The sequence below is a fragment of the Camelus dromedarius genome, chromosome 35 (assembly GCF_036321535.1).
Source record: "Camelus dromedarius isolate mCamDro1 chromosome 35, mCamDro1.pat, whole genome shotgun sequence".
In the NCBI taxonomy this organism is placed as follows: domain Eukaryota; kingdom Metazoa; phylum Chordata; class Mammalia; order Artiodactyla; family Camelidae; genus Camelus; species Camelus dromedarius.
Window position 1 is genome coordinate 8113801 of NC_087470.1, and position 13854 is coordinate 8127654.

The following is a 13854-nucleotide window of genomic DNA, read 5'->3' on the forward strand; positions in this document are numbered from 1 at the left end:
TTTTTTGGTAGTGTCTTTGTCTGGTTTTGTATCAGGGTGATGGTGAATTCATAGAATGAGTTTGGGAGTACTCCCTCCTTTTCAATCTTCTGGAAGATTTTGAGAAAGACTAGTATGAGTTCTTCTTTGTATGTATGATAGAATTCCCCAATGAATCCATGCAGTCCTGGACATTTGTTCGTTGGGAGATTTTTTTTTTTTATGCTTATCCAATTTCATTTCTAGTGATTGGTTTGTTCTAGTGGTCAGTTTATTCTTGATTCAGTCATGTGGACTGTATGTTTCCAGAAACTTGTCCGTTTCTTCAAGGTTATACATTTACTTTCCATAAAGTTGTTCACAGTATTCTCATATGATATTTTGAATTTCTGTGGTATTGGCTGTAATTTCTCCATTTTCCTTTCTTATTTTGATTGTGCTCTGTCTTTTCTCTTCTTTGTGAGCTAGGCCTGAGGTTTGTCAATTTTATTTACTCTTTCAAAAAAAACAGCTCTTTGTTTGATTGACTTTTTCTATTGTTTTTTAAATCTCTATTTTATTTATTTCCTCCCTGATATTTATTGTTTTCTTCCTTCTGCTGACTTTAGGTTTTGTTTGCTCTTCTTTTTCTAATTCTTTTAGTTGGTTAGTTGTTTATTTCAGATTGTTCATCTTTTTTGAGGAAGACTTTTACTGCAATGAACTTTCTTCTTAGGAATGCTTTTGCTGCATCCCATAGATTTTGTGTGGTTGTGATTTTTGTCATTTGTCTCAAAGTATTTTTAAATTTCTTTGATTTTATCATTGACCCTTTGGTTTCTTAGTATCATGTTGTTTAATTATCATGCTGTCATTTGTCTCCTTTGTTTTTCTGTATTTGATTTCTAGTTTCATGCATTGTGTTCAGAAAAAAATGCTTAAAATAATTACTATCATCTTTAAATTGTTGAGTCTTTTTTTGTGCCCAAGTACATGATCTATCCTAGAAAATGTTCCATGTGCACTTATAAAGATTCTATATTGTATTTTTTTAGGATGTATTGTTCCAAAATATCAACCACGTCTAATTTGTATATTATATCATTTAATTTGTTGCGTTATTAAATTTGCATCTGGAAGATCTTCCAGTGAGGATAATGGGATGTTTTAATTTCCTACCATTATTTTATTCCCAGCAATTTCTCCTTTTATATCTGTCAGTATTTGCTTTATGTATTTAGTTGCTCCTACATTGGGTATAGTTATGTTAATGGATGTAATATCTTCATCTTGTATTGCTCCTTAAATCGTAAAACATTCATCTTTCTTTATGGTCTTTGTTTTAAAGTTCATGTTGTGTGAAATCAGTATTGCTACTCCTGCTTTCTTTTCATTTCTGTTTGTGTGTAATATCTTGTTCAATTTGCTCATTCACACTCTATTTGTGTCCTTTTCCCAAAGGTGGGTCTCTTGTATGTGGCATATTGTAGGTTCTTGTTTTATTTTCCAGTCTGTCACTCTATGTCTTTTCATTAGAGCATTTAACCTATTGAAATTTAAAGTAATTTTTGATCAACTTTGGTTTATTGCCGTTTTGAACTTAATTTTGCAGTTGATTTGGCATTTTTCCCTTGTTCCTTTCTTTTTCCTGGTGTGTGTGTGTGTGTGTGCGTGTTTTATTTTTAAGTTTTCCTTTCTATTATCTTCGTTAATTTTTAGTTTTTGTGACTCTCTTGTAAGTTTCTGTCTTATGGTTACCCACTTTTGTACGTATATTAACCCATTACTGTATCTGTTTGTTTTAAACATATAGTAATATAAACTCAAACCCATCCTACCGAGAATGAACAAATTAAAGAATGAAGAAAACTATATTTTCTTGCTCCCCTCTCCCACTCTTAATGATTTAGATGTCTTCTTTTACAATTCCATGTTTATTCTGTTGTAATTCATGGTAGTTATCACCTTTCCAATTATGGTTTTCTCCTTTCAAAAGCAACCTACTTCTTTTCAATTTAGAGTATACCATTCAATATTTCTTTTAGTATAGATTTAGTGTTGCTAAATTCTTTTATTTTTGCTTGTCTGTGAAGATATTTATTTCTCCTTCTATTCTAAAGAATAGACTTGCTTGATAAATTATCCTAGGCTGAATCTTTTTTGTTTGTATGTTTTTCATTCAGGACTTTGAATATATCTTGCCACTCCCTTCTGGCTTGTAGTATATGTGTAGAGAAATCAGCTGAAATCCTTATGAGTTTTCCTTTGTAAATAACTCTGTTTTTCTCCTTATGACTTTAGCATCATTTCTTTATCTTTAACCCTGGCCATGCTGATTATAATATAGCTTAGTGTGTGTCTGTTTGGTTTCTTCTTGTTTGGGTCCCTTTGTACTTCCTGTATTGGTATATCTGATTGCTTCTTTATGTTTCATAAGTTCTTAATTATGATTTCTTCAAATACCTTTTCAATCCCTTTTGCTTTTTTTCTCCTTCTGAGACCCCTGCTATGTGTAGGATTTGGCAAGATTTATATTATCCCATAGGATAATTGTTTTCATTGAATTTTGTTCTTTCATTGGTTTTTGTTTGTTTTCCTCTATTCTGTTCTGATTAGTTGATTTCTGTTGTCCTGTATTCTAAACCACTTATTAATTCTTCTGCATTAAGTAGCCTAGTTTTTTTTTTACAACTTTTAACTCAGCTCTTATCTCAGCAAATTTGTTTTCCTGTTTTAATTCACTCCATTTTATAAAGTTTCAATTTCCTATTTGACATATTCTGTGCCTCCATATACAATCTCTTTTTGTGTCTTTAGTACTTTTATCTCTCCTCTTTTGAAAACATGATTTAATAGATTATCAAGGTCTAATTCATTGATCATTCATTCAGGGGATTTTACCTGTTCTTTTAAATGGGAGTTGTTCCTCTACTTCTTTATTTTACTTATACCTCTCCTGCATTATTGATTATGGAGCATCAGTTATCTCTTCTGTTTCTAAAGGTTTTCTTTTTACTTATTTACCTAAAACGGGTGCAGAAATAAAGCTAAAAAAAATTAAAAGAAAAGAATAAGATTTGAAAACAGATTATGAACAATGACAGAAGAACAAGTCAAAGAAAAATAAAAATTGAGACCAATTTTAAAAGTCTTAAAATTAGAAAATAATATCTGAAAGCTGATTATAATAAATAAGAGAACAAAACAAAGACATTAAAAGCAAATTGTAAGAAATTTAAAAAGCTTAAAAGAAGAAAAAAATTTGAGAACATAGTCTAATCGATATTAGAAGAATAAAGCAAAGAGAAATAAAAATGAAATTGAGACAAACTAAAGACAACATTAAATATTTTAAAGTCCAATTTTAAAAGGGGTTAAACAGAAACATAAAAATCTTTTAAAAGTAAAAATTTAAAAAGTAAAAGAAAAAAAGTGAAAAAATGTGAACGTGTTCTTTTGGGCACTATGTGCTCTTAATAATTTTGTTGATAGCTCTGTCTGAAGTATGGGTGGTTACTATGTCTTCCTGTCTTTTGCCTGTTATCCTTTTTGTTGGGGATTTGGCCTGTGATCTGGTAGCAAGAGTCTTCCCTTGCTATTAAATGAGATCTCCTTTTTATTTTGTGGTTGTCACTGCTCCTGTTCTCACCCTGCTGCATGAACTCCACTCACTGGTTCCAGAGGCCCTCCAGTTGTGCCCCCAATCTGTGCTTCTCCTAGTGCCATGGGTCATGACTCCTCCAAATGCTGTATTGTGGTGGTGCACTTGTGCATGGTAGGTGGTTGGGTCTCTCTGCCTTTCAGTGCCCTTCCCAACTTCACTTCAGTTCCATGCTCTTTAGATGGACTTGGATAAAATTGCCATACCAGTCATCACCCCTGCTCTGTGCCAGAACTCTTCTTGTTCTTCTTAGAAGCATGAGTTCACAGAGGTACTGCAGCAGAACTTTCCTATTTGCCTGGGGCTGTGAACAAATCTGAGTCCCACCTATGAGGTTTCAGAGCCCCTAGGTAGGGATTGAGATTTCAACCCTGCCTCCACCTCGGTGCACATTAGAGTATATGGTGGGTGTGGTTGAGTCCCAATTGTCTTCTGCAGAAAAGGCACCAGAAATGATGCCACAAGTATTCAAAGACAAAAGCTATGACACCCCTCCGCCCAGGGCACACCAGCAGTGTTGCTTTGCCTTTTTTTTAATATTTTATAGGGTACTCATGTTGTTCTGCTCTGTATACCTTTCCAGCGATGGCACAAAGCACATTGAAATCTCCTGAGGTTGCCTCTGTACAGTTGGCCCGAGTCCTCCATCAGGTTCATGCAGTCTGTTTCATCCCACACCTGCTGGTTGGTGTCTAAGCCTGGGGATCATGAGGATACTTTTTGCCCCATTTAATTTTGTTCTGTCAGTTAAGGGCTATTCTATACAATTTCAAGCCTCAGAGGTTCCCCCTCCATCCAGCTTACCTCTTCATTGGAGTGGGAGAGACCCAGCAAATAAGCACTATACCACCTTTGCTGCTCCCTCCCCATGGGACTGGACTGCACTATTTCCCTTTTCCTTCCTTTTATTTTCCTTTTCTCCTGCCAGATTAATGGCGTGTTTTGTCTTTTGATGAAAGTAAGGTTCTGTCAAAGTTCAGCAGACTTTCTGATTGGATAGGTGGGTCAGTGGATGTCAGTCTTGGTGCATTTGTGGGAGAAGGTGAGCTAAGAATTTCGTTCTACTCCACCACCTTGGCCCTTCTTGATTTTTTCTTTTTTTAAATGTACAGTAGTCTAGTGTCTCTATGTGTCAACTGTAGTGGGATTTTGTCCAGTAAACCTAAAATTTCTACTTTGAAATAAACTACTGGGTTTATAAAAAAGAACTTAATTAACAGCTGCAAGCCAGCATCATCTATTCAAGGGTGTGTTAGAGAAGGATGGAGGGGAGGAAGGGGAGAGGGGGAAGAGACTCTAAGGGTGAGAGAGTGGGTAAGGGGGAAACCCTACCTGCTAAAAAGTGGATGCTTGCTGCCATTCAACACAGCTCAGTGCCGGGGCACCCCACTTTATGCAGGAAGAGCTAGCTGTCTGGACCCTGATCTACAGACACTTCTCTCAGCTTCTACTCTAGAGTTGAGCTGGTGCTGCTGGAGAAGAGGGTGGAGTCAGGGCAACAGTGGTTGGATGGCAGCCTCTGATGTGAACAAGGAGCTGTGAGTTCAGACTTGCTCCTTAAGCCCCTAAAGGACAATGAGCAAGTGAGTCCATCTAGAGAGACAAGGAGGGAGAGGGCCCTGTGGTGCTCCAACTGACTATCCAAGCATCCTACTTAGAATTCTGCCTCAGGCTGACATCTTTGACCAAGAAACAACACAGGTTGCTTTTATTTCCTAATTTAATAAAAGCCTTTTGCTCACTTCCACGGGAAGCATAATAACAAATCTGAGCTACTTTAAGAAGAAGGAAAATCCTCACTGAGCACCTACCCTGCACCAGACATGGTATAAGGAACTTCATGGCTGTGATCTCAGTGACATCTGACAAGTCACTAAGAACTGGGATGAAGGGACATGAGCAGAAACCAGAAGACAAAGACAGGCTGAAGGCAGATGTCATAAAGAAAATTCCACAAGAATGAATAGCAGAAGCAGAAAGTGGAGCTGGTTTGGGACCACATGGGCAAATTCCTAGGTTTGAATTCCAATGAACTAGGCAGGGAGGTAATCTTGGACTTAAAGCATAAAGATCATTGGTTTCACAGTTTCTCTGCATGACCAATTATTTTTGTTTGTTTTTTCTTTTTGCTGTCCTAGATTTTCCAACATGGCAATTTTTATACTTCTTCATCAACCATTCCATTGACTGCTTCTCTTTCAACTCATATGCATAAAAGACTTCACCCCAGGACCAGATAACAAATCAGTTAATAACAGGAAGGATAAGCATTCAGAACTTGCCAAGCAAAAGGAGAGATTGCACTAAGGTAAATATGTAAGATGATGTATAATTGAACTTTAAGTGAGTGGCTCACAGTAGTGCTCAAAAAGTTCAAAGAGGAAAGGAAGGCAGGTGGAAGTGGTCCTGTTTGTGTGTGTTTGTGTGTGTGAGCATGCGTGCTGGGAGAGGAATTGAGTAATGGATGAAGACATCATGCAAGATGGCTGAAGTGTCAGTAACAATCTTTGGATATGAGTTGAGAAAGGGAAATAAAAAGGTGAATTTGGAAATGATGCTTGAGGCCAGAATGTAAAAGTCCTTGAAGGTCAAATTAAGATGTGCTATCATATTTTATGTCTCGTATTTCACACCAATTTAAGTGTTGACCCTCTTAGAAATGGTGAATTAGAGAGGAGATGAAGGGTTCCTTTAAAGAAGAAATCTAGACAAACCACAGCACACTGAGGCAATGGTACCCAGCAATTGCATTCCACAAGATTAAGTACATTAGCATTTCTACAGAAAAATAATAATTTATATCACTGTATGTTTCCTACTACTTACAGAGTTAGAAAATAGCTCAGTAACATTGAATTTGAAATATTCAAAGGGTGAGCTAGACAGACACCAAGTAATCTTTTGTGTGGTTGAGTGTGTGTTTCAAAATGTTTCAGTTTTTCCTGACAGTGGCCACTTTTATTAGGTATTTACCTAGAAGCAGTTTTGCTGGAATAGGTTTATCTGTATGTTCAGGTTAAAGTGGATACTGACAGATATTTGCTTCTCAGGTGATTGTAGGAATTTACATGCTCATCAGCATTGTAGCATTCTTTATGTGCTCCTGAAAGTTGGGAAGTTCTGAGCCTCAATTCAGTTCTACAAAGGGTAAAATTTTAAGCAATCTCCTTTGTAGTTCTCATGCATACCACATTTTTAGTTATTACCAGTGGTATAATAAATAAAATATCTGTCCTTTATTTCTGGTACCAGACACAGAACTTCAAAACTCTTGGAATTTCTTGAGTGAGAAGAGTGTCTCTTATGCTAATGAGGTGACTCATGGTAGTGGGCCCCAAGTTAACTTCAGCATGAGGGCTAATCCCAGAAAGACCAGCCACATAATTAGAGGGTTGAAAATTAGGGCCATGCTGAACTCTGGGAAGGTGGGAGGAGGTGGTGCTGGAGATGGAGACTAATCATGTGTCCAATGATTTAATAAATTATAAAGCCCAAGTAAAAGCTCTGGACATCAAACTCAGTGATGTCTTCTGGTTTGTGAATACCCTGACTCCACTTGCAGCCAGTGTCTGAGGTTGGCATACACTAAGTCTGTGTAGTTTATATGTTGAACAACTTAATGCACTGATTCTAACCTGGGTCTTACATCCAAATCTTGAATCATTCTGGAAGTATAAAGTCTATGAGCTTGTGTCTCTTATGGTGAAGCTTGACATTTCTGTCCATGTAGGGAGATTCAGGAAAGGTATGACTAAACAGTGGGAACATTACTGTGTGGGAAAAGGCATCATCATAGGAAATGAAATCCTCTAACACAACTATTTTCAGTTCAAAGCAAGCCAAAACAAATTGACTATTCCACTTGTGACCTAGGCTGTGAGCATTGGTCTCTCCAGTAAGATTTGGCTTCTCCAGTAAGATTAACAAGAGGACAGATGACTGGATAAAGAAGTTGTATATTTATACAATGGAATAATGCACATCCATAAAAAAAAATAATAAAATGATGCCATTTAAAGCAACATGAATGGACCTGGGGAATATCATTTTAAGTGATGTCAGAAAGAGAAAGAAAAATGCCATAAAATATCACTTATATGTAGCATCTAAAAAATAGATGAAATTATTAAAAAACAAAAAAGACTCACAGACATAGAAAACAAACTTATGGTTTCCAGAGGGAGAAGAGAGTGGGAAGGGCTAAATTGAGAGCTTGAGATTTGCAGATACTAATATATATATAAAATATAAACAACAATTCCATACTGTATAGCACAGAGAACTATATTCAATATCTTGTAGTAACTTATGGTGAAAAAGAATATAAAAAAGAATATATGTATGTTAATGTATGACTGAAGCATTATGTTGTACACCAGATATTGACATAACATTGTAAATTGACTATACTTCAATAAATAAATATAAATAAATATATATAGATATATTTTAATTATGCATTAAAATTCAACAGTAAACTTTTATTCTCTAAAAGAAAGAGGGGAGTGAGTGGAGAAGCAATTTGAAATGTGTTTTGTATTTCATTATCTCATAATATAAGGATGATTCTAGTCTATAATTAATAAATAACTTGCAAGGCTTAAACCCAGCAGAGAAAATACTTAAATATTTACTTTTGGGGAATTAGATTTAGACCAAGAGGAAAAAAAATCTAAAACTGATATTAGACATCCATCAATAAACATTCAAAATAAATTCATTGTCTTCCAGTATTAGACTGACATGTTCACCTTTATTTCCTAGAATTATATGAATTGTGGGGGAGTGGAATTAAGATAAAACTATGTTGGACTTTGGATGTCTGGCTAAGACATTTTAGTTTTAAGTTTTGTTCACAGGGGAGAGTGGAGAAGTTTTGGAAGGCAGCTATACTCACCACTATATGCCTTGAAGTGGAGAAGTTTTGATCAGTAGAGGGAAGAGAAGAAATTAGTACCACAGAAAAAGGCATTATCAAGGAAGGTAGAACAAAGATAACTGATGTTCACTGTACATGGCTACCAGACTTTCCATCAGTTCATCCTTTTATTGAAAATTCATAGGATTACACTTATATTTACTTCTTCCCTGCAGAATGTGCTGTCAATTTTTTTAAAAATAAGAAATGCCATGTTAATTTTCAGACAGGTATACAATATCTGTCTCAATATATCATGGAAACATTGAGAATTCTGGCCAATTATTAGTAATTTCAGTATCAAATTTAAGAAAGAGGAGTCAGGAGCAGCCAAGATGGTGGAGTAGAAAGACATTAGTAGCTCACCCTTTCCCACAAATACACCGAGAGACACACCGGGACCTACCCATTCACTCAGAACACCTACTGAACATTAACAGAACATCACCTTCTTCAAAAGACAGAATTCACCACAAGTCTGGTAGGAAAAAAGTAAAAGGAAAATAGCGTGGGTTGAATCCCACAGTGTGGGAGTGACAAAGGAAGATTCGCACTCTTAAACTGGGGGGAAGGGGGGACTCCAAGTCTTGTATCTGTGCAAAGTAGCCCTTGGCCCACAAAACAATAAGTAAAATGAGCACTAAATTTCCCTGTGACCTCAGCCTTAGACACAAACCAGCAGGGGGTGGGCTGGGAATGGCTGCCAGAGCCAAGTGGTGGACTGGGGCCAACTGCACAGAGGCAATCTCAGGGGGCTGAAGTATGCTATGAACTATGTCTGGGAGGGTATAGAGAACAGAACAGCCTGAGTTCCCCATAAAATTTAAAAAAAGAAAGCAATACTGCTGGTGTGCATTGCAGGGAGGAGCACAATAAGGCTGGGCCATAGCCTTTGTCTACACAGGCCTGTGGCACCATTGCTGGTGTGTTCTTAGGAGAAGAGAGGCAGGGCTCCACCACAACAACCATATTCCTTAGTGTTCAGCTCCCAGGCAGAGGTGGATTTGAAACACAAATTCATATCTAGAGGCTCCACAACTTCACAGGCAGGACTGAAATTTGTTTACAACACCAAGCAAAGGGGGCCATTTTGCTATGCAGGTGCCTTTGCGGACCCACTCCTCTAAGACAATTGGGCAAGGACTAGAGTTCTGGCACAGAGTGAGGGTGAGTGCTGGTGTGGCCATTTTCTGTGAGCCCACCTACCCTGAGTGGATGCAGCACTGAGAGTAGTTCTGACCAAGTTGCATGACCTGTGGGCGTCTGGGAAGAGTGAGCAGAATTTGCAAAGTGGGGTGATTGAAGGGGCAGCATTTGGGACTTGGCATGGTGCTGATCTGGTAGCATGAATGTAGTCACTGAGTGCTGGAAGCCCTACTGGTGTAGGCATCTAAGACAAGTGAGCATAGTTTGTGTATCAGGGAAAGTGCAGGTGCATTGTTTGCTGCTGGGGATGTCACTGACCTGATAGTGCATCACCAACCAAGTGTGCGACCCAGAATTCAGTGGATTTGGGGGCAGAGAACCTGGGGGACACCAGAGCAGCAGACTGACATTCCTGTCACTAAAGCTAGGACAAGTTCAGAGTCAAGAAAAAGTACTTAAAGTGCTCCAACCCCACCTATTATGCACCAGATTTCAGAACCAGGTCTGGAAGCCTCACTCCCAACAAAAAGGAAACAGACTCAGTCCCTGACAGAGATATGACAACCACAAAACAAAAAGGAGACCACATTAAAAAAACAGAGAAGGCTCTGGTCACCACAACACCAGCCACATCGCTAATCAAAAGGGAAACAGATAACACACACGGAAGAAAGACATGGCTACCATCCATACTAAAAACAGACCTAGCGAAAAAATTATTAGGGGTGCTCAGTCTACACAGGAACACATCCTCTTCAAAAAAAAAAAAATCCCTTGAAGGCCAGAGAAGATAACTGATACTTCATAATCCATAGTGCCAGAGAGATATAAGTAAAATGAAGAAGGAGAGGAATGATTCTCAATTAAAAGAACAATAGAAATCCCCAGAAAGTACAGTCAATGAAATACATCTGAATAGTCTACTAGATCATGACTTCAAAACTGGAGGGATGAAAGCACTGAAAGAAATAAAAGAGACTATAAATAGAGAGAGAGAACATTATGAAAAGGAAATTGAAACTATAAAGGGGCGATAATTAAAAACATAATACTCAATGGCTATGAAAAGAGCCAAGCTATAGGCAGTCAAAAGCAGACTAGACAATGCAGAAGAATGAATAAGTGACTTAGAAGACATGATAGGAGAAGTCACCCAATAAGAACAGCAGATAGAAAAGCAGGAAGAAAAAAAAAAGAACAATGAAAGCAATATAAGGGATCTTTGGGATAATATATAACATTCCAACCTATGCATAAGAGTGGTCATAGAAGGAGAAGAAAAAGCAAAAGAGATTGAAAAGGTATTTGAAGAAATCATGACTGAGAATATCCCAAACCTAAAGAAGCAATCAAATATCTAAGTACAGGAAGCACAGAGAGTACTCAAGAAGAAGAACCCAAATAGACTTACACCAAGACATATTAAAATTAAGATGGTGAAAGTTAAAGATAAAGAAATGATACTAAAGGCTGCAAGAGAAAAATGAATTGTTAGTTATAAGAAAAACCCCATAAGGCTATCTGTTGGTTTCCCTTCACCAACACTGCTGGCCAGAAGGGAGTGGCAATATATATTAAAATTTCTGAATGAGAGAAAGCTGCAACCTAGGATAATTTATGCAGTAAGGCTGTACTTTAGAATAGAAAGAGAAAGAATTTCACAGACAAGCATAAACTAAAAGAATTCAGCAATACTAAGCCTATGCTAAAGTAAATAATGATAGGTTTACTCTAAATAGAAAATAAGCAGAGGAAAAGGGCAAAGATGGTGGAGTAGAAGGACACTTGTAGCTCACCATCTCCCACAAATACACCAAGACTGGTATCCATGAACCCACCCACCCAAACAGAACAATTGCTGAACTTTGACAGATCATTGCCTTCTTCAAAAGACCAAATACATTGCCAATCGAGTAGGAGAAAAGAAAAAAAAAAAAAAAAAAAGGAAGAGAAAGGAAAATAGTGGGGAAACGGTCCTGCAGGGAGAGAGTGACAAAAAAGAAATAGCCTTCATTTGCTGGGTCTCATTCACTCCAAAGGAGAGGTCAGTGGGATGGAGGGGGAACTTCCAAGGCTTGGATCTGGATGGTATGGCCTTTGACTGACAGAACTAAGTTAAGTGGGCACAAAGGATCCCTGTAATCCCCAGGCATAGACATCAACCAGCAGGGTTGGGACAGGACAGGCTGCCCAAGCCAGGAAAAGGACATGGGGCAACTGTACAGAGGCAAGCTTGGGGGATTTCAATGAGCTGTGTGCCATAGCTAGGGGGATATACAGATCAGAAAAGCCTGGGTCCCTTATAAAATACACACACACACACAAAGCTACACTGCAGGTGTGCCCTAGGGAGAGGGGCACTGTAGCATTTGTCTCTGCAGACCCATGGCACCATTATTTGTGTATCCTTGGGAGAAGAGAGGCAGGGCTTAACAACAACAACCATATTCTCCAGTGTGCAGCTCCCACATGAAAGTGGGGTTGAAACCTGAAGCTATACCTAGGGTTCGGCAACCTCATAGGTGAGACTGAGATTTGTTTACAGCCCCAGGCAGAGGGAATCTTTCTGCAAAGGTGCCTCTGTGGACTCGTGCTTCTAAGACAAATGAATAAGAAGAAGAGATTTGGCACAGAGCAGGGACAAGGGCTAGTGAGGCCAGTTTCCCTGAGCCAGGGACATGACTGGTGGGCCTCTAGAACCAGTGAGAGGAATTCTTGCAGCAGGGTGAGGATAGTGTCGGTGACAACAACAGAACAAAAAGGAGGGCCCAGTAAATAGCCAGGGCATGCTCTTGCCACCAGAACACTGGCCACATCCCCAACCAAAGTAATAACAGGCAAAAAGGAAGGAAGGAAGACTTGGCAACTACCTGTGAGTAAGAAAGAACTCTCAACAAAATTATAAGGGAACAGTCTATAGAGAAATATATCCATATTTTCTATAATTTTTACTTTTTAAAAATATTTTATTCATTAATAACTTAAAATTTTTCTTTAAAATATTTTTATTAATTTTAAATTGATTTCAACTTGATTTTTATTTGTTTTGTTCTTCTGTTATTGATTATACACTGTTTTCAATTTTTTTATTTTACATTTCTCTTTTATAGTTTTATTTCTGCATCCACTTCAGATAAATAAATGAATAAATAAAACCTTTCAGGACCAGAGTAGATAACTGATACTTTATAATCCATAGTGCCAGAGAAAGATAAGAAAATAAAGAAGCAAAGAATCACTCCCAATTAAAAGAACAAGAGAAATTCCCTGAAAGAATAATCAATAAAACAGAATTTGGTACTCTACTACATCATTATTTCAAAAAATGACTGATCACAGTACAGAAGGAAATGAAACAAATTATGCATAGAGACAGAGAATATGTCAAAAAAAGAAATTAACACTATAAAGAGGAGCCACATAAAATTGGAAAACCCATTTATTGAAATGAGAGCTAGTGGGCTAGATAATGCAGAGGAATGAATAAGTGACTTAGAAGACAGGAAAACAAAATCATCCAATCAGAACAGCAGAGAGAGAGAAAAAAAATCAATGAAAACAATATAAGTGATATATGGTATAATATAAAGTGTGTCAATGTATGCATATTTGGGGTCCCAGAAGGAGAAGAAAGAGCAAAAGGGATTGAAAAGGCATTTAAAGAAAAAAATAACTGAAAACTCCCCAAACCTAAAGAAGCAATCAGATATCCAAGTACAGGAAGCACAGAGGGTCCAAAACAAGAAGAAACCAAACATAACCATACCAAGACATATTATAATCAGGATGGCCAGTTTTCTACTGAAAGGAAAAAGAACATAATTGGAAAGATGATAACTGCAATGAATAACAACAGGATAAACATGAAATTGTAAGAGAGACGTCTAAATCATTAAGAGTGGGAGAAGGGAGCAAGAAAATTAAGAGTATTTTTCTTTTTCTTTTTCTTTTTGTTTTTGGCAGGATGGTTTGAACTTATATCACTATCTGTTTAAAACAAACAGATATAGTAATGGGTTAGTATATATATATAAAAGAGTAACCACATGACAAAAACTAACAACGGAGACACACACAAAATAAAACAGAGATAATACAAGGAAAATTATCAAACCACAAAAAGAAAAAGAAAAAAAAACAAAGAGGAAATACCAAATCAACTGCAAAACTA

The 13854-nt window shown here is 37.3% G+C and overlaps 1 long non-coding RNA gene across 1 annotated transcript in view; it reads left to right on the plus strand.

Annotated features, from left to right (window-relative positions):
- Positions 1 to 3274: 3274 nt before the first annotated feature.
- LOC135319966 (uncharacterized) overlaps positions 3275 to 13854 on the plus strand; it is a 28461-nt gene continuing 17881 nt past the window's right edge. The window contains exon 1 of the long non-coding RNA XR_010379069.1: positions 3275 to 5927. This is a non-coding gene — a long non-coding RNA (uncharacterized LOC135319966). The remainder of the gene's footprint in view (positions 5928 to 13854) is intronic.